This window comes from Phyllostomus discolor, chromosome 1, assembly GCF_004126475.2.
Source record: "Phyllostomus discolor isolate MPI-MPIP mPhyDis1 chromosome 1, mPhyDis1.pri.v3, whole genome shotgun sequence".
Lineage (NCBI taxonomy): Eukaryota > Metazoa > Chordata > Mammalia > Chiroptera > Phyllostomidae > Phyllostomus > Phyllostomus discolor.
Genome location: NC_040903.2, coordinates 172,291,975 through 172,312,161, shown reverse-complemented (window position 1 = coordinate 172,312,161; position 20,187 = coordinate 172,291,975). Strand labels below are relative to the sequence as shown.

The window sequence follows — 20,187 nt, the reverse complement described above, 5'->3', positions numbered from 1 at the left end:
TTTAACACTGTAAAACTTTACCATGCAGGGGGTGGCCAGTCGATAAGAATGAAACATCTTTTTTAAAGGACTCACCTCAATTCTCAGTTTATGGAGAGTCAACTTCCCTGAAGATATCCTGAAGCATCTGAGAAGCCTTCAGCAGCAATAACTAAAATAATAACAAAAACCATCAGAATCAAGTAATGTTAAAGACATCAGTGTTTGAAAAAAAAACACATGAAAAAACAAAAACACTCAATCTATACATTTGGTCACTTCCCCTTCACGAAGCATGAAAGGAAATAACTCAGGAAATAATGAATTTCCGCTGCAACACATGGGCTGGGAATTTTCTTTACCAACAGGGAATTGAGGTCCCAAGACACTTATTTCGAAGACCAAAATTATGTTACTGTTGGCAAAGAGGCAAAACACATAATTTTCTTCCCTGTAGTAGAAATGCTTAATGGCTTTGAATTGAAACAAAGACCAGATATATACATCCCCCTCCCTGTCCCCACCAGTGTTTAAAACAAAAATCGCCGGCACTGCAAATTAGTCTACATGAGCTCTTCTTGTCCTGTTCACTTTCCTCCTGCTTAGTTCCTTTAACACATCTGTGAAATGGTTCTTTCTTGCTTCAACTGTTCCCACTTCAGTCCCAGTTCTCTGAGGCACTAAACTGACCATTTAACACCTTACTCTATGGAAACACAATCTGAAGCAGAGAAGCACCACAATCAATTGTAGAAATCAACAAAGTGAGCCAGCCCCAGCTAACAAATAGATGTCTGAGTGAGAACATACATATGAATCAGTGAAATGTGCTACACAACCAGATACAGAAGCGAGGATCCCTGTGAAGACCAACCACGAGGAACCAGATCTGGGTAGGTAGGTACGTGAGACTAGTTCATGAGTGATGTTGGCTTGCTATTTAGGAGGAAGAAAAAAATCTAGATTTCTCTTTCTACTTATGACAGATATAAAGTCAAAATAGAATCAAGTAAGTACTAGAAGAATATACAGATGAATAGTTTTATACTGTAGGGATAGAAAAGGCCTTTCTTTTTAAAGATGATGTTATGACATCATAATCTGACTATAAAGGACTGAGACATTTGGTTGTCTACATTTTTAAAAATCTCAAATATAGAATGACAAAAACAAATCAAAAATAAAAACCAAAACCAAAACACTGATATTTTGGTCAAAAGATAAAATAAGAAACTAGGTAAAATATTTACATAAGAAACTTACAAAAGGTTGCTATCCTCATCATGCAAAAATGCTTTAAAAATCAACCCACTACCAATAACCAATGAAAGAAAAGTATTTTGAGCCCTGGCTGGCATAGCTCAGTGGATTGAGCACAGTCTGAGAACCAAAGCATGGCAGGTTCAATTCCCAGTCAGGGCACATGCCTGGGTTGCAGCCCACGGCCCCCAGCAACCACACATTGATGTTTCTCTCTCTCTCTCTCTCTCTCTTTCTCCTTCCCTTCCCTCTCTAAAAATAAATAAATAAAATCCTAAATAAATAAATAAATAAATAAATTGAAGTTTTTAAAAAAAGTATTTTGAGTACTTTTCTGCTGTAGGGGAATGAATACTCCCCTCAAAATGGACAAAACTACTTTCCATAAGAAAGTTGACTCAACTATACTAATAATGAAAAAATACAACTTTAGAACACTGAGATCTTATTTATCACCTGTCAAACTGACATATTTACAAGTAGACATCTCATCATGTAACCACTTAAGCAATCATGCCAGTGTGTAAGATGGCATACACTTTGATCCAGAAATCCTTTTTCTAAAAACGCTATTCAAAGTAGATGATTGTGTAAGCAGAAAGACGCTTATACAGAGCATTGTTTATAATTATGAGGAAAAAAAGGAAATGCCCTAAAGTTCCACAGACAGGAGACATAAATAAACTACATAGATGCTGAAAATCATGGATGTCTAAATTTATTGTCATGAAACGGCACCTGGGGTATCCTTCTGAGTGAATAAGACAGGCAAACGACCATAAACAGCTGATTCCATTTGTGTGTGCACACGTATGTGTGAGTACATGTGTGTGAGTGCATGTAAACACACATGTGTCTTCCTGGATGTACTAAGAAATACCTAGAAGGGTGTTGATCAAAATAGTGATGATTACCCTGATTATCAGAATTTCAGAAGTTTTATTTTGTTTATACTGTTAGAATTTTATATAGAGAACACATATTGTTTTTCCAAAGAATACAAATGAGCCATTTTTTCATCTCATGCTCAAGTGTAAATTGATAAACTACATAGATTTCTACTTTCCTCCTCTGCCAGCCTTTCTCTTACTTCAGTAAGGCCTGTGTCACACAGGTGGTTCTGGTGAACACTGACTGGAGAGTTCCCTCCTGGATCTCCAGGTCCTCAGGGACACTCACCCCTCAGGGCCACTTCATCATGACCTTGGGGTTCCTGAGACACACTGGTATCCTTACTATAATCTTTCTACTTACGCTGGCTCTGGTGAGCTGGTTACTTGTGGCCAAAGGAGCACTGTGTACAGTGCTGCTTTTCATTTTCCACCTTCTCTATCACTCCCTCCCATTTGAAAACAGAACAATATACCCTGCAATCACGGTAATCAAGATTTACAGGGTCAGGTACTGCTTGTGGCCTACGACTGACGCAGCGGAAGCAAGAAACTCAGAGATGATAGTGTAACCAAGGCAAAAGCCTGCTTTAAGCATCAGGGCAATTCCTTCCTGATTAATAAGGGAACTAGTGAAAAGAGTATTTGAACAGACTTTAAAAAGGGGACATACTTGTCCAGATGGGCCATTTCTATGGTTAAAATATTCTTAATCACTCCACAGATTTATTTTCACTGGGTTATATTTAACAAGAAAATCTTTATTTTTCTATCTGGACTATAAAATACAAAAATGTATTCCCATATTGGGTCCATTATATTCCACTTATTTCCAGCAAACAAATTTATTATTCTCATTGCCCGATTTTTAAAGGTTCAGAAGTTCCATGTAACGCATGAATCCTCATAATACCATAATTATAAACCTGGTTTAAAAGCCATAATCCCTTGTAGATGTACAAATCCCTCTATAGGAGCGTTAATGTCAAGTACAAATCTAGTTAATCCCCCTTCATCTCCTGGAGGCTTCCTCTCCCCCTGAACATTTTCCTCAGTGGTAGCAATGGACAAGAGCCACCACCCAGTTTCAGAGAGGAGCAACCATGAGATGTAACTAAGAATCTCTGTCTTCAGGGCACAACTCAGACAAACCCATAGGCCACCCAGTGCCCACCACCAGCCTCTGTCCTGACTGCTCCTCAGTACAAGGGAATCTTCCTAAATGGATGTATGGGGAGCCAGGCAAGTCCATGGTTGAGGCTGAGATGCATTAGGATTTATGAGACATAGCACTGCATTTAGGGGAAGTAATAACACAGTGGTTCCGAGTAAAGTGATTGATTGTCTGTCTCTGTGCCTCAGTTTGCTCCTCTGTAATAATCCCCAGCAAAAGGGATATGGTGAGGATTGAAGGAGATAATGTACCTAGAGCAATGAGCAATGCTCAGTAGTCAAACATCGTCTCGCTGGAGCTCCAGCTCAGGGAAAGTGGTGATGGAACAGCCCATTGTATGTTGCCTACAGAATGCTGGGGCAGAGTATGACTATGTAGAACAGTTAACTACTTAAAATCCTTATTTTTAACATGGATAAGACCCTTCCAATTCAATAGAAACTTCTTCTAAAGGTGCCAGGAGTTTGTTATTTAAAGGGACCTTGCCTTAAGTTAAAGGAGTCTTCTCCAGATCATCAGAGAAGAAATCATTTGGTAGATCCCACGCTGTACCTTTTCTGGAGTACTTCAAGAGGCACAGGTAAATGTGACCAAAAAGCACCAAAAGCTACTGGCTAAAATGCCTGTCACCAACAGCAGGACATCAGGGCAGGGCTTCACTACTCCTGCATCCCAGGCCACCTCCTACTTGCTTGGGAAGCTTAAAGACAGTTCTCAGGGTCCCAGGTCACTCACTGCCAGAACAGAAGTGGTAATACTTAGCTATTTCAGACATGGACATGAAACAAGAGAGTACAGGTAAAGTCTCCACACAGTGCCTGGAGCCCAGTAAGAGTCCGGTAAACAGTACATCTACTATCAACTATCATCCTAACAGTACTAAAGAAACAAAACACATATTAAGTAATGTAGTTAAGACCACACAAGGCACTTCTTCACAGTGAGGGTGTTACGGACTCTTGTTTTTCATGTTTCACGGGAATGTGGGGCCAAGTTAAGGGGACTTGAGGCAGCAAAGGGGTCTCAAGCTGCCTACATGATGCGCGTGGCTAAAATGTCACCATGTGGTACAGATCCCACACAACCAAGACAGCGCACTTGTCCTAAGATTTCTTCAAAAGGCAAAGAGCAAATCACATTCAAGCTTCACCTTAAAACCACCTGCACAAGCAGAAAAATCAGAAGATGGGGCCCATCTCAAGGAATTTTGCTACCCAAGTTAACAAAAGTGTTTTTATAAGACCAAGTAAAACAGAAAAAAATCAACTAAAGTCAGCTAAAGATAAGCCGGGTATACCATGCTTAGTTTGAAGTTATCTTTAACGTTTGACATATTTATTACCAATTATTCAAAATCATAAAATCCAAGAAGGAAAGGAAAAAACCAGCTAGTTCTTCAGTAGCCCTAAAACAGAGATGGAAAGAACCAAAGAGAAAAGAGGAGAAATTTAAAAAACAAGATTCTCCCAACTTTCTCCAACTTCTACCATATGCCAAGGGTTTGTCCTGTTTATTTTCTCTGAAACATTGAGAACTTTTTCATTGAAAGTACAGCTGAATGACTGGACCAGCTCTGCTAGGTCTGAAGATACCTGATTCCAAGAAGAAATGTCCAATTCTCTTTTCATAGCTTCCCTTTCCCGATTTCCTAGCGAGAGGCTGGGTGGTAGAGGCTGGGTGGTAGGTGCTGGGGTCAAAGGAAACTCAGCCAAGCACAAGTCTGAAGCATCAATGCCCAAGCCTTCGGAGATGAGAAAAGTATGCTCCCTTCCCCTTTGCAGGACACAGAGAAAATCTCCAGAAAGCCCCCTGTAGTCTTCCAAAGACAGCAGTCCAGCAAACTAGGAAATAAGAGGGGTTACATGCACAAAAGGCTCTTGGCATAAACATGGGAAATGCCGATTCAAACAAAATTAAGGAGTTTCTCCAATGCAGAACGTTAGACACTTTAGCAAGACAATGTAGATGATGAACAAATGGTTCCAGCACTATCTGTACAGACTCCTTCACTCTTGTGGTCTAGTCTTGTGACAAGTGCCACACACAACACTTTGAAAAAAATGTTATAATTAGTTCTTTTACGTAAGTGACTATTAAAGACTCACTTTATCCCACTAAACTCATAATTACATAACTAAGCACGACACCCCTAAGAGAGCAGTTAATAGTACAAACAATATCAGTGCAAAGCAGTGTGAAACACTGGCTACTAGAAGGGCAACAGAAGTGCTATAATTATATCACTTTACTGCACTCAGTCTTTATATGTTTTTCACAACTGGAAAAACAGATTTGCCATTAATTTCTCATTGTTTTATACCTCAGTTTCCCTTCTCTCAAAAATTTAAACACACATGCCCTGGCTGGTGTAGCTCAGTGGATTGAGTGCAGGCCTGAGAAGCAAAGGGTCACCCGTTTGATTCCCAGTCAGGGCACATGCCTGGGTTGTGGGTCAGGTGCCCAGTAGGGGGCGTGTGAGAGACGACTATACATTGGTGTTTCTCTCCCTTTCACTTTCTCCTTCCCTTACTCTTTCTCTAAAAATAAATAAAAACCTAAACAAATTTGTTTAAAAATTAAACACCATATTAAAATTCAATTAGTAATGTGGGCAACTAGAATGTAAGCTTCATGAGAACAGCAGACTCTACTTAGTACAAGACTATACCCCTAGCCCTTCAACAGTGGGTACAAGAATCCTGCACAAACATTCAATTACATGAATAGAGGAATCAACAAATAAGCTCATGTAAGTATATCATTAACTTACTTTACAAACTGACCAAATTATATATATTTTACCCTTTTATATCTTAAGTTATCTTTGAAATGCTCACTGTAAAGCAATTCATATTTTTTCCTCAAAAACTTGTTTCACTCCCACCATAATCTCCCATCCTTTGCAACTCCCCCCACTCTCCATATACACACATGAAGGTATTTTTTCTCATGACTTTTGGGTCAGAAGGAAATTTGTGTTTCTAGACCAAGTACCACGTTCAGTATATTATTACAGTCAATTATTTTCAATAAAAGCCAAATTAACATTCAATCGACTAGGAATTTCAATTAATCAGAGCTATGCAGAAATTCTCCTTTGGGAGAAGGAAGAAGAAACATATTTATCTTCTAGAAAGAAACTATACACAAATAAGCTTTTATTGCCAATTTGTTGAAAAAAGCAACTGAACATGGACTGTAGATATCAAGGAGTAATCTATACCAATTATTTTAATACTGTGAACATAATGTTTAAATAACTCTGAGATGCTGCAACATCTTCAAATGAACAAATGAAAAAATGTTTTTGCTAAATTCAATACATTATGACAAAATCTGACAATATATTTCAGGAAACTTTTTAACAGTTGTATTTTTTAAGGTAAGGGGATGAGCAGAGCAAGCAAATGCTGCTCTAACTTTACTCTGGACATTCAGAAAAGTCAGTGTGGACTCTTCCCCACCCCCATGTTTCCCACAAAACAAGCAGTAGCCAGGGCGTTCCTATTTGCAGTCCCTGACTTTTGGTTTGGCTTATTTCCATCTATTGCAGCATCCCTGCCCAGTCCCAGCTGTTTGCCAGAGTGAACAGACTAGGGCAGTCCTTTGTGCTGTATCCTTAATAGGCCATAAGGAATCCCAGGGCCTGCCACCTTACCTCCCACCTGCCTGCCCGGGGCAGCCCGGGCTCCAGCTCTGAGTGGGCACTCATCCTTGAACCCTGCACCCTCTGAGCTGCTTCCCTACAGTGGCCTTTGATCTCCAGTCCTCCATGCCTAAAATGCGCCCCTCCCCACGTCCCTATTCATCTGGCTGCCCACCACTCTAGGGAGACTTCAATGGCCAGATTTTTCTATCTGCATCTTCCACATTATGTTGAAACAATCTGTTTAAGTGTCTGCATTCCCCACTAGACTGTGAGCTCTTGGAGGGCAAAAACTGTGGCTTCCCCCACAGTTCTAGCTTCGGCTCATATCACAGTTCCTAACACACATTAAGTACTGAACAAATGAAGAATTAACAAATGCATCTTGTTTGTCTAATAACTCCAAGACACGGGGATGGGAGTAGGAGGCTTCCAGAAGCGAGGCTACAGCCACACGGTCAGAATGGGGTTGTGTGTTGTGTGTACGTGCATATACACACACTGAAGAGAAGGTGCTACCTCATTCTGTGGTCATCTTCCCTAGAATCTGAAGGTCAAGGCCCCAGCTGAAGTCCCCCTTTCCTTGCTTGGTCCCAGCCATTGACCAATTGCTCATTCTTCAGCCACAAACCTGTGTCTTTGAATAAGCTTCTCTCGTTTGGTCTGTTGTCAATTAGGGAAGCACACCAATGCTTATTTGTGCCTTCTTTGCCCTCCCAAAAAGTAAACAAAGGCTTTATGAGGTAAAATGATTAGACAATGAAACAAAAAAGGCTCCTCTCTATAAGCTGTTCCCTCATCCCTATACCCTAAAGCACATCGGTCTATCATTCTCACTCACTGGGTCCAATTTAGACCTGGTGGCAGAGCAGAGTCACTCAAAGTACTGACAGTAGAACCAGAGGCACAAGTAGGCAAGTGTTTTCATCACTTCTGAGTGATGAAAGTACTGAGTACTTCTGAGTACTGAGTACTTCTGAGTACTTCTGCTGCAGTGAGGAGAGCAAGACTGTATGTCCACACACTAGAATATTAGTCTACTGTAAAGAGAAATGAGCTGTCAAGCCATGAAAAGACATGAAGAACCTAAGTGCACATTACTAAGTGAAGGAAGCTAATATGAAAAGACTATACATTGTATGATTCCGACCATATGGCCTTCTCCAAAAGGCAAAACTATGGAGATGGTCAGTGGTTACCAGAGGTTAAGGAAGGAAAGATAAATAGGGTAAGCACAGAAGATTTTCAGGACAGTAAAACTGTTCTGTATAATGCTATCATGGTGGATGCAGGTCATTCTACCTTTGTCTGACCCCACAGAATGTACAACACCAAGAGCGAACTCTAATGTAGACTGCAGACCTTGGGTGATCAGGATGTGTCAGTGCAGGTTCACAAGCTGTAACAAATGTACCGCTTCGGTGTGAGATGTGGACATTGGGGGGCTGTGCATGTTTGGAGAATGGGTATATGGGAACTGTTCGTACTTGCCACTCAATTTTATTGTGAATCTAAAACGGCTCTAAAAATAAAATCTACTAAAATATAAATAAATAAAAAGGTTTTTTTTTAAAGCACACAAGTGAGAAAAGAAGGGTAAGACACAGCTTAGGAGGTGCCTTCTAGGCACCAAAGCCAGCGAAGTTCTCACGGGGCCCTGTCCACTGCAGGGCAGAGCCTGGGAAGAAGCTGAGAGTGAGACAAGGTGGGCTCGGCTCTGGGAAGCAGCGATGAGGGCCTGGGATCCTCCTGGCCAGCTGGTCATCACTTGCATGTATCAGAGTCGTCAGGCTGAAGAAAGGCTGCCCACGCACAGCTCCAACCTGGTAGAACAATCCTGAGAAGTTATATATTCTCCACTTTTATTTTCACTGCCACCTCAACCTTGAATTCAAGCGCTACTCCTCCATACTAGCACCTGGAGAAGTGCTTTTATAGTAAAACAAACTATCTAGCTGAAGGACATGAGAAGAGAATATGACTTCCTCAAGGCATTTCCTGACCAATGGAAAATGCATCAACTGCACTGGAATATCCCAGAACTGCAGCCAGGACAGGGAGTGGGCATCCTGCTTAGAGACGTGCTAACCCCCTGTGAATATGAATAGTGGCTCCTTCCTCCAGCCCTCAAAGCCTGGTTGCTTGAGTGCTGTGAGCCAGCATATGACCACATAAAAACAATGGGAAGAGAGAATCAAGGAGCACCATGAAATCTTATCAGCCTCTGGGCAACCTAAAATAGTATAACCAAGAACACAGGGTCATTTGGCAAGATGGTCCGGCTAATCAAGAACAAACTAGCTCATCAGGTGTACATAATGTGGAAATCAGGGACTCATTTTTTATAACTAAGAACCTGTCATCACTTGACTTGATCAGCAGCTCTTGTATCCCTCAAAGTTCTTTTTTTCAAAGCAATTCTTCCACCCTACTATCTCTTACCACGTGCCACCTGGTCTTCATAAATTGCCACCTGATAGGTTTCCCAAAAGACTTAATCCCTCTTCTCCTTCCTCATCCAGCCAATGGTTTTGGTACATTCCATTCAAAGCTGAATCCCCCCACCTCCAACGGTCCTTTTGACACTGAAATGGTCTCCTCCTCTTGGAACATTTTAAAAATTAATTCTCCTTAGCCATATGTCTCCTTTCTGTCCTTGATCTATCATTCCAAGTTCCCCCTTTTCCAAGCAATCTCCCTTCCCCTGTGGTTCTCCCTTCTCTTGTCATTCTCTGAATGTTCATGGGTCTTGTAGGTTTCTCTGCAGAATTTGGTGATTCATTGTACCATGTTGTATTCCTTCTAATACTGGTTCCACGGGCTCTATGGCAATGACAGCTGAGGTATACTCAAGTGCCCCGCACAGGGGCTACTGCTGGGTCACCCATGGCCACTAGCATCCTGGTTCCGTTATATTCCTGCTGAGTGAATGTGGGCAGTGGGGGTCCTCTGAGCCTCACTTCACTCCAGGAAAGACTGGACAACCTCCCTAACAGGTATAAGGACTGGAGTGAAATATGTCTGCAACAGATAGACTTTTTTCTTTTCCCAATTTGTTATCTTTTGACTCTCTAACTAGAATAAATCTCTGTGAGAGCAAGATATTGTTACAGGGTGCAGCCAAGAGGAGGGACCCCAAATAGGCATTTGAAATGGGGTCCAGAACTCAAGGTGTCCAGGAGATTTTAAGGTGTCTCCACCCCTTCCCCCACAGGTGTGAGTTGGGGGAAGGGGCCTTTGGCTGGTCACTTAGATGTGCTAAATAGCTATGGCCATTCTCAAGGCCAGAGGGATGGAAAGGGACCTCCCCCCACAAGATAGGACTGGGGGGCAGGTCCCCTGAGTTACAGCACCTGTGTGGGAGCTCGGAGAAGATTGGCTCCATGACATGGGGTCACACCTGCCCATACCCACGATGGCAACCAGAAAAGCTGGAGAAGACATAAGATTGAGGGCAAGTGTGGCCGAGTATAGGAGGAGTTGAAAATGGGGCTGCAGAGGAAGATTGGCGCGGGGATTTAAACCCAGATGCGGCAGCCATTGTAGAGAGAACCATGCAGCTTTAGCAGAGTGGGGACTCCCGTGGCCCTGGGAGAGAAGACCACGTGCCTTTGCCAGAGTGGGGACGCCCGCAGCTTTAGAAGGAGGAACCACCACCTGGTTTTAGCAGAGGTCCTGGTGACTCAGTTGAGGGTCCAGGAACCCAGGGAGGTCTCCCAGTCAAGATAGTACTAACTGAGAATAACCAGAGGACTGCCTGAGCCATGGACTTCTATTTCCTTTCCTGAGATACAGTACTCTGGACTGGGCAAAAGGGGAAGGAAGGAAGGACTGTGTCTTTGTGGGTGTTTTAAGGGACTTTAGGATTTTTTTGATGAAGACATTAGGTCACTACTTTAAGTTTGTATAGCATTAAATAAACATTTCCTTTCCTTTTCACGAATCTCTGGCATTGAGAGACGTCTTTCCTCTGGTGGTGGATATAACGGATCTGGGAGCTTCTTTCAGTAATAGTATATCGTCCCAGGCCCCCCCTTGTTTGTTTTGTAACAATATGACTTACCTTTCCTGTATTCCTTCCAGGTATTTTCACAGCATGAAAAATCCAAGAGATGGTTTTAAAATAATGTTTTCTAATTAATGGCCAAGTTGTCTTCAGGGATAGGGTTTCACAACTTTTCTTTACAACTTCATGCACCATACAAATACGTAAAACGTTGTTTAAAAAGTTCCACTATGTGCCAAACATAGAGAATATTATAGTGAGCCTTAAAGTACTCATTCAAGATTCAATTACCAACTCGTAATCAGTCTTATTTCACCCAGACCTCCCTCTTACTTCTTCCCCAGCCCCCTCAATATTATTTTGAAGTAAATACCAGATATGATATCATTTCAATATAAACATTTTATAAAGCTGTTATTTTATCAGAAAATGTATAATACAGCTGTTTTCACTGAGTAAAAATAATATTCTATGCCCATCAAATAAAGTTACGGCCATCTCCATCTCTCGGTTCCCCACTGCACACAGCAGGACACAAGTGACCCAGGACGAAGAACTCCACAGGCCTGGGTTATGATTCCTGGCAGCACGGGAGCAGGCGGGGTGACTGTGGGCGGGACGCTGCACGCCCATCCCCCAGACCTCCGCTTCCAAGCAGGAAACCAGAGCCTGAAGGCTCTGGATAATCCCGCTGGAGCAAATCCTAATTCAAATATAAAATGACTTGGATAATCATTCAAACAATCTACCTCACTATGACTTTGATTCTCTATACCTATACTACCCAATATCAAAGCTGCTAGCCATGTATGACTGGTGAGCCCTTGGAATGTGGCTAATCCGGACTGAGATGTACAATGAATGTAAAGTCCACAGATTTCAAGACTTAGTACAAAAAAAAAAAAAAAAAGGTGAAATACCTCATTACTAACTTTTAAATTTTGAAATGTTAACATTTTCAAGGTACTAGGTTAAAAACATATTTAAATGAATCTCCCCTTTTTAAAATGTAGCTACTAGAGAATTTAAAACTACATGTGTCTTGCATTATAATTCTAGTACAAGCCTTCTCTAGATCCTAATTCCTTTTCATGGCAGCAGAAATGTGTGTCACGCCAACCCGCCAGAACTGGAGTCATTTGAGCACAACCCTGATGCTAAAATTCACTTGAAACTCTTTTTTGAGCTACGCTGTAAACTCCCCCTAACAGTTCCTGGCAATCCCATTAAGATATAAATATTTAATTTCTGTGTTCCAGTAAGACAATCGCAGGTACCTGGAGCTTAAAACGTCACACAATCACCAGACAGACCCTTTCAGACTGAGAGTCAAAACACGTAATCACTGTGCTATTTAAAAAGCAATTCCCAATCCATATTTTTAATCTCACAATCAGAATATGATAACATTTCTTCTGGCTGTTACAACATTAGGTGTTAGAATTTCACTCTATGCAGCTGAGAAAATATTCAAACCCACATTTCTGCTACAAGACAAGGGAGGGCTGGGCATTTTCCATAAACCAGGAGGGGAGCCATTCACCTACCTTCTGTTGGCTTCCAGTGGATGACGTAATGAACACCTGATAAACTGAGGATTAAACACCGACTTTTAAAAAAAGGAATGGCAAACAAACATTAGACCTGACCTCAGAGGGTTAGTGGACTTCAGGGTAGTTCCCAGCTGTGTTTTCCTAGTGGTCATCAGGGATAAGAATAAGAGGGAATAATCTGGTTTAAAAAATAAAACGACTCCATGAAAAGTGATGGAGTAAACCCCCCACTACCTAGCCCGGTGCTGCCCAAAAGGTGCTCTGCCCACAGCCGGGTCATGATTGGTCTGCAACAACGCAAGCACAGAAACTGCGAGTGACATTGGGAAATTTTTGTAGCAATTTAACAAAGTTATTTATGTTGACTGAATTAAATAAAAACATTCTAATATTTTCTATGTCTTCTTTTTCAGACATTTCATTTTTATTGAATTGCGCTACAGCCATGTTAGCCCAAAACAGGTTAGAAACCTACTAACTAGTCTTTCCTTCCAGAAACACTACTCTAGACCAAGTCACCAAAATCCTCAATTTTCTGGTGATCTCACTCCAGATTTGTCGAAATTGGGCACAGAGGGAGGAAGGGAACTACATCTCTACACTTTCAGAAACAAGCCAGCCACTTGGGAAGGTGGTGGAACAACTCTCCCATGACATAGCTAGGTTGGGGTCTATAGCACCACAATATTTTTACATCTACAATTACAGTGCCATATTTCTTCTAGTACAAAACCCCATGGGTTACAACCGACATTGTGATATGACAGAGTGTTGATGGGTCCTGGCTTCAGAAATGTTCAAATGCATACAAACTAAAGTTCATATGTGCAATGATTTACATGTCAACTAAGCAAAAATGTCATGTGTTAATTATATACACACACACACAAATTTAATAATGGTGTTTTTTTAAAAGCCTTCCATCAAGTTTAGGTTAAAAGCTAAAAATTTCTAGGTAAGTGAGGCATGCACTAGCAAGCAGCAACCACGGACAATGTGTTCGGAGGGACAGAAAAATGAAGAGGCCTGAAGAATCTGGTGTTAAGATGGGAAGACAGATAGTATCCGAAATACGAAGGAGTGGAGGGTTGAGCAGCTTAAGGGTCAAATGACTCACATGACAGTCACTTCAGTCACATCCAGTCTCACAGCTCCTTTCTTAATGCCAGCCAATGGATGGGCTCCTAAGAAGGCTATGACCTTTCTAGTGCCCTCGATCAAAGGTTAAAGGTCTGGGGTCAGAGCCAGGCAGCTACATTCCCACCCAGCTTTCAACAGGAATCAGGTGGTTCTCAGCCCAGGAAGCTATGTTCCCTCTAAGCCTGCTGGTTTTGTTGTAACAAGACTTGGGGATTGAGCAAGTTGTAGACTGAAGGGAAGGAGAAACAGTGATCCTGGGAAGAAGGGAGATTCCTGGAGAAAGGAGGGCTTGGGGGAGATTTTTCCACCTACGCGCTCTTCCCACAGACTGACCATTTACAGAGATGAGGGAAAGCTGAGCAGGTGGCACCTCCATTTTCCCTGTGAGATGACAGGGGAGTGCTCTATGAAAGTGGGTGCTGAGGATGGCGTGCAGTAAGGGGACCGAAAGTGAGGTGACAGTCTGTACGCTTCCCAGAGGAACCTGAGCATGTGTGCAGCAGGGGCCCCTAAAACAATGTCACTGGGGGAGAGGACTGAGCCAGGGTGGTAGATCGCAATGCGCATGGGCACCAGTCCCTAACTGGTGACACCCAAAGGAGGCCACATGGCTTTCATTCTCGAGGGTCCAGGCGAAGGGCACTGGGGAGCTCGGGGCCCTCACAGAACAAAGTGAAAACTGAGGAGCCTAGCAAAGTGGGAGCACAAGGAGAGTTTCGATAGGGAGGTTTCAGTGAGGTCAAAGAGCAGGTAAGGGGGTGCAACAGAGAATGTCAAGAGGGGCACAATTTCTGGGGAAACCACACCTCGCTCAGGGTGTGTTATGTAAACTGGAAGGCGTGACCTGAACAGAGAGGCAAAGGTCAGTCTGGGGACTGTGTTGTTAATGGGCTCATCAGCAGGGGCGCTGCGGCTGCCAGCTGGGAACAGAGAGCCTGGGGAGGGCAAATCCCGGCTCATTGCACCAGCTCCTCTGTGAAGTGAGACACTGGCCAGGAGAGGCACGGAGGGGTGTGGCAGAAGGAGGTGATGGACACATGAGGAGGGCAATTGCAGGGTAATATGCAGACTCAGGGGTCTACATATGCCTCCTGCAGACCCCTGGGAGTGTGGGAGAGGGAGCAGCTCCATAGGGAGTGTGGCCAGGGCAACAGAGGCCAAGGAAAGGCAGGGGCCATGAAAGGATTCTGGAATGAAAGTGGTGGGAAGCAGTATTCTGGGCTCAGTTTTGTCACTTACAGAACTTTAAGCCACTAGGTACTACATTTCCATGTACTTTCAGACCTCTGGCTGGCACCACACATACTGGGATAGAAAAGTTCGGCAGAGAGTAAGTTAAAAAGGCATCATGTAAGGGAGGATGAATAAAAGGCTTGATAGCAGCCCACCTAAAGCAGGAGCTGACAGGTAATCCAAGGCACCTGCCAGCTGAGTATTTCCCTTGAGAAAACTGAGCTCCTTATCAAGCCAGAGAACCTGGAAGGACAACTATAACTTATAGAACTAGAAGAAAAGCAGGTACCTACTGCATTCCTATCAAGTGTTGGGTACTAGGTGCTCCACACGTCAACACGTTAGACACAAGGAGAATGAAAGATGGTCTCCAGTGTCTGGCCTGCCCCTGAGCATCGGGAATAAACAAAGAGGAGTTTGCAGAGCACTCAGAGACCTCAGAGAAATGTCAACCAAATGCAGTGGGTATTTAGTATTAAGGCATTTTCAGGTGTAATACCAGTTCATTTGTTTTTAGGGATAATAATTATGTTTTTAAAAGAGCCTCAGTCATTTAGAGTTGTATGCTGAAAAATACACAGATGAAATGTGATGCTGAAGATTTATTTCAAAATGATCAAGTGGAGAAGGAGGGGTTCTTGCTGAAACAAAATGAGTCACACGTTAATAAGCACTGAAGCTGTGTGATGGGTACGTGGTGCTCACAACTGTTGTTTCTACTTCTGCAGATGCTGGCGATTTCCAATTAAAAACCGAAAAGAAAAATGGCAGGCAGCATGAAGGTAACATACAATGTTTTTATCCTAATTGGGTCCGAACGATGACATGACTGCAATAAAAACTGTGAAACTGTGTCTAAATGATGAAAATGCTTAAGGCTTTAAAAGGCAGATTGACAGGTCCATGGAGATCAAGTCTTTCAAGTTTTCTAAAGAAGTAAGACAAGGAGCCAGCCATAGGTCCCTGCAGTCACGCTTCAGAAAGTCCAGGAACTACATCTGCCCAAACAGCGTGTCACCCTGACATCGGAGGTCGGCACCTCCCCTCTGATGACACGAAGTAAGTTGAGTTGACTCACAGGAGTGATGGGCAAGAGACTGTTGTCATGCTTTGCTGCCCACTTGAGGGATCAGGTAACAGAAAGTTTCCAGGTGTCAGGCTCATCTCCCGAGCACTCTCAGTGTGACTGGCATCCCCTTTTTAAAGCCCCGAGAAGCATGGCAATGAGCCAGGGAAGGAAAATAGCTAACACCTGCTCTGAAAGTTAATAGCCAATAATGTTGATTTGATAATCACCAACCTCCCTCAGTTCCATGAGACCACAGCTGTGTCAAAAAATGAATCTCAAGGAGTAAGAGTCAAGGTTAAAGGACCCAACCACCACTCCTACACATATACACCCCTCGCCCAACTCAGCACCTCCCCTCCCCCAACTCAGAAGGGCTTATGCGCTACCACTTTGGGGAGGATTTTCTTAAGCCAGTGGTCCTCAGCCATGGTGATTTTGTCTACCAGGTCTTATTTGGAGACATTTTTGATTGTCACAACTGGCACCTGATGGTTAGAGGCCAAGGGTGCCAGGCCCACAACAAAGAATTCTCTGGCCTACATGTCAATAGGCTAAAGTCAAATCGAGATGCTTTTGCTTTAAGCAAGTAAATTAGGTGCTGAGGGTTCACTCAGACTTGTTCAGAGGGGGACAGGGAGAAAAGGGGCAACAGGGAGAGAGAGGGAGAAGTGACATTGTCTTCTAAAAGTCTTATTTATATATTTCTACCAATATATTTTAACCAGATGTGGTGCTTGGTGCCACGCCCTCTGGTGTAGTGCCTATATTATCTAAAGGGATCAGACACCTGAAAATTTATAATTGCCAAAATCAGTATTTGCTTTTTTCCAATGGCCATGTTTACCCAAGATCATTCTGCTGTTGGTGAACTGGAAACCAACTGGCTGTTGACACACTTGGAATAGAGTCAAGACATAGCCTGGCACCATTTCCCATGCGTGGTGAGGGGGGATGTGGTCCAAGGAGACCCATCTCTAAGAGCCACGTAAGCTTCTGCAGGGACCCACTTTGAAACCACTCTGAAAACAGCTGTCCTCCTGCTAACATTTTCAGCAGCACTGAGCAGTCTGGAGAAGAGGACAGAGGAGAGCAGTGGTGGAAGGAAAAGCACACGGAGGGTGTAGGTAGGAAGAAGGAAGAGAGAGAGAGAACAATTACCTTAAAATATTTCAACAGTGCTTTGACCACAAGAAGGCAGAAAGGAAAACAAACTCAGAAGTAATAATTGCTTCACTGACTGTAGTTTTAAAGCTAGTTATTAACCCTGAAATATAACCCACAAGTGACCTCCATCCACAATGACGGATAATAGCTTCGTATTTGAATTCTACTGTTTACAGTCACACTCGTGGAGTGTTTACGTGATACTGGTAACTGAAATTCAGCAGCACCCTCACATTTCTCTCCTGCGCCAGAGAGCGTCTGTTTCTCCCAGCCATTCTCCTTCACCATAAAAATTCAACCGCAGCTATAATTACCTACCACCATGTTCACCTGCTTACATAAGAGGCAAAGATTTCTGACTGTAGGATCTACCAATCTCTCACGTGAACTCCAAATGCCATCCTTTCAAGAATGTCTGGGCAACAAAGCGTGGCTGACATGGTACACTAATGTCCTGGCAATCCTGGGCACCAAATGTTTGTACTAACGGCCTGCCTCTGCTGGGACCTATCTCAACCTCCCACCTCCTAGAAAGGATCTGAGGCATCAAACCCAGAAGATCAGGCCAGAGATGCTTGCTCCAAGTGTCAATGACTTTAGGGTACAAAGGGCAGGGTCACAGCAGACCCTTCAGTCCTCCCACGAGGGACTGAATAGTGTCCCCCGACCCCAAAAGCCATGCCCACATCTTAAACCCATAAATGTGACCTGATCTGGAAAAAGTATCATTGCATATTTTCATGGGAATATTGAGGATATTGAGATGAGGTCATCGTAGGTATTATGGTTGGACCCTAAATTCAACGAGGAATATCCTTTTAAGAGACAGAAGAGAAGACCACATGAACATAGAGGTATATATTTGGAGTCATAAGGAATGCCTGGAGCCTTGGAAGCCAGAAGAAGTCAGGAATGAGTCCCCCTAGAGTCTCCAGAGGGAGCACGGCTCTGCCAATACCCTGGCTTTGGATGACAGAATAAATTTCTGTTATAAATGAAGGGTAGCAAAATTTGCTACTTTGGTATAATGATCATTTTGAGCTTCAGACAAGTGAAAACAGCAAATGCAAGAAGAGGCTTTCAGTGAACTTCCCTTATCTGCCTAAAGATAAATCCTCCAAGAGGAACTCAATTGTATCAATCTCCTCCCCAGGAGTTTTATCAACCAAGGAAGACTGACTCATCTCAGGAGGAGACACAGATCACCACCACACCCCGGCACACTTTTTCATACACTACGACATTTCCCTCATCTCTTCTTCAAAGGGCCCATTCATCTTCCCTAAAAATTACTCTCCCTCTTCCCTTTTCCCTATTAAATGATAATTAAGCCTGAATTCTAAAGCTACTTCTTAGGGTGCTCATTTTTGTTGGGCTATCTCCCATGCATACATGAGATGCACATGTTAATAAACTTCTGTTTTTCTCTTACTAATATTTTATTACAGAGACTCTCAGGTAAGAACTCAAAAGGGTAGAGGGGGAAATTGTTTTTCCTCCCCTACATAAGCCACGCAGTTTGGGTAAGTTGTTAGGCAGCCCTAGGAAACTGCTGCATGTTCCAACACTGGGCCTATCCAGCCTCAGCCTCTCCAAACAGCCAGGTCAGAGGTCACCTGGCTATCCTCCAGGTGCTCCTTCCTATAGCACCTGAAGAGGACAGGAGCATGAGACTGGGAAATGTGTCTCCAGCCCTGAAAGACCAGGCCAAGGACGTTTTCCAAAGGACGAGCTCTGGACATGGTCAAGAAAGTGGTTCTATCTGCCACACGGCAGAGCACCACCCAAAAAACAACCCTTCCCAAACAGTCTTTGAGAAAAAACAACTCGGCACCTAATGGATCCTCTGATAAGTGACTGTCCTCATCAGCCCACCTTGCTGACATTTACTCAGCACTTCCCGTGGGCCACACTGTGCTTTCAGCAACATGAAGAGGTTTCATTTCATCAATTCTCTGCCTTTTCTTTAAATTACTGCCTCTTATATACACATGACTAAAGACATCGTGCTGTGTTATACCAAAACTGAGATTACCACTGTCTGCATCCTTGGGAAAATAAACACAGAGAGCTTCAGTAGTTTGCCTCAGGTCACGTGGCCAGTAGGACAAGCCAGAACCATGACTCTGAGCTGAGTCCAGAGCCCATGTCTTCAACCTCATGCCCACACTCTGCTCTGCCTCACCTGGGACAATTAGGTCTGTCACCTTCTCTCCAGCATGCTCCCTGCCAGCCGACCCTGCCTCAGGCCCACTGCGGTAAGGGCCCCATTCCTTGACCATGCCTCAGTTGCTGTCCAACCCCGTTCCCCATTGTGTGGAGTTTACAATAATTCAGTACATAAAAATGCTAATACCCTGGGTCAGGGGTTCAGAGAACTCAGTTCAATAGGGGATAGTGATATTCACACAAACAATTACACCTAAGGACTATAAGAAATAAGAGACAAGGGAACTCTGGAGGCCATGAATCAAATGCCTCATCCATAGTTAACAGTCCCCGCATCTGCATCTTGAGTTGAAGCAAGGTCCTGCCATTCCTTCTCAAATGCCACTGCCCTAGGGGAGGCACTTTTATATTTTTATGGCTAACCACTCTGACTCCAACCTCCTTCTGCTCAGACCCACCCTCCCGGGGCCTTCCAGGCGTCTGTAGGGCAAATGTTTGGAAACCTTTTCAGTCAGTGCTATCTTTTAGGGAAGTATTTTGACAATGTGTCTCAAATGTGTTTAAATGTCCCGTACTTTGAGCCAACACTAACCATAACGATGGGTCTATCATCAGGAAATAATCTTAGGTGCAGAAATGCTTTCATATAGAAGGATGATAAATGCTCATTATGCTAACAAGAACTTGGACACAGCTCATGATGCGAAAGAAGGGGCTGATTAAGTTTACTGTTTCATTCTCCTGGTTATTAGAAGACCAGAAAAATGCTATTTACGACAACTTGAAGAACTACTTACTATAATAAATGGTGAGAAAAACAGGAAAAAATTGTATTTCTAGCATGATTACAACTATGTCAACTCAAGAAATAAATTGAGAAGACCCTTGATGGTGAAGGACTAGG

At 43.1% G+C, this 20,187-nt stretch overlaps 1 protein-coding gene across 4 annotated transcripts in view; it reads right to left on the bottom strand.

Moving 5' to 3' along the window:
* Positions 1 to 20,187, bottom strand: part of TLN2 (talin 2) — a 414,657-nt gene that overhangs the window by 239,355 nt on the left and 155,115 nt on the right. For 3 of the 4 annotated variants that reach the window (XM_036034328.1, XM_028507760.2, XM_036034319.1), the window contains exon 3: positions 76 to 151. The gene's annotated coding sequence lies outside the window, so the exon portion shown is untranslated. Of the gene's footprint in view, positions 1 to 75; positions 152 to 16,831; positions 16,844 to 20,187 lie in introns of those variants that run through there. The other variant, XM_036034322.1, reaches the window with a different exon arrangement.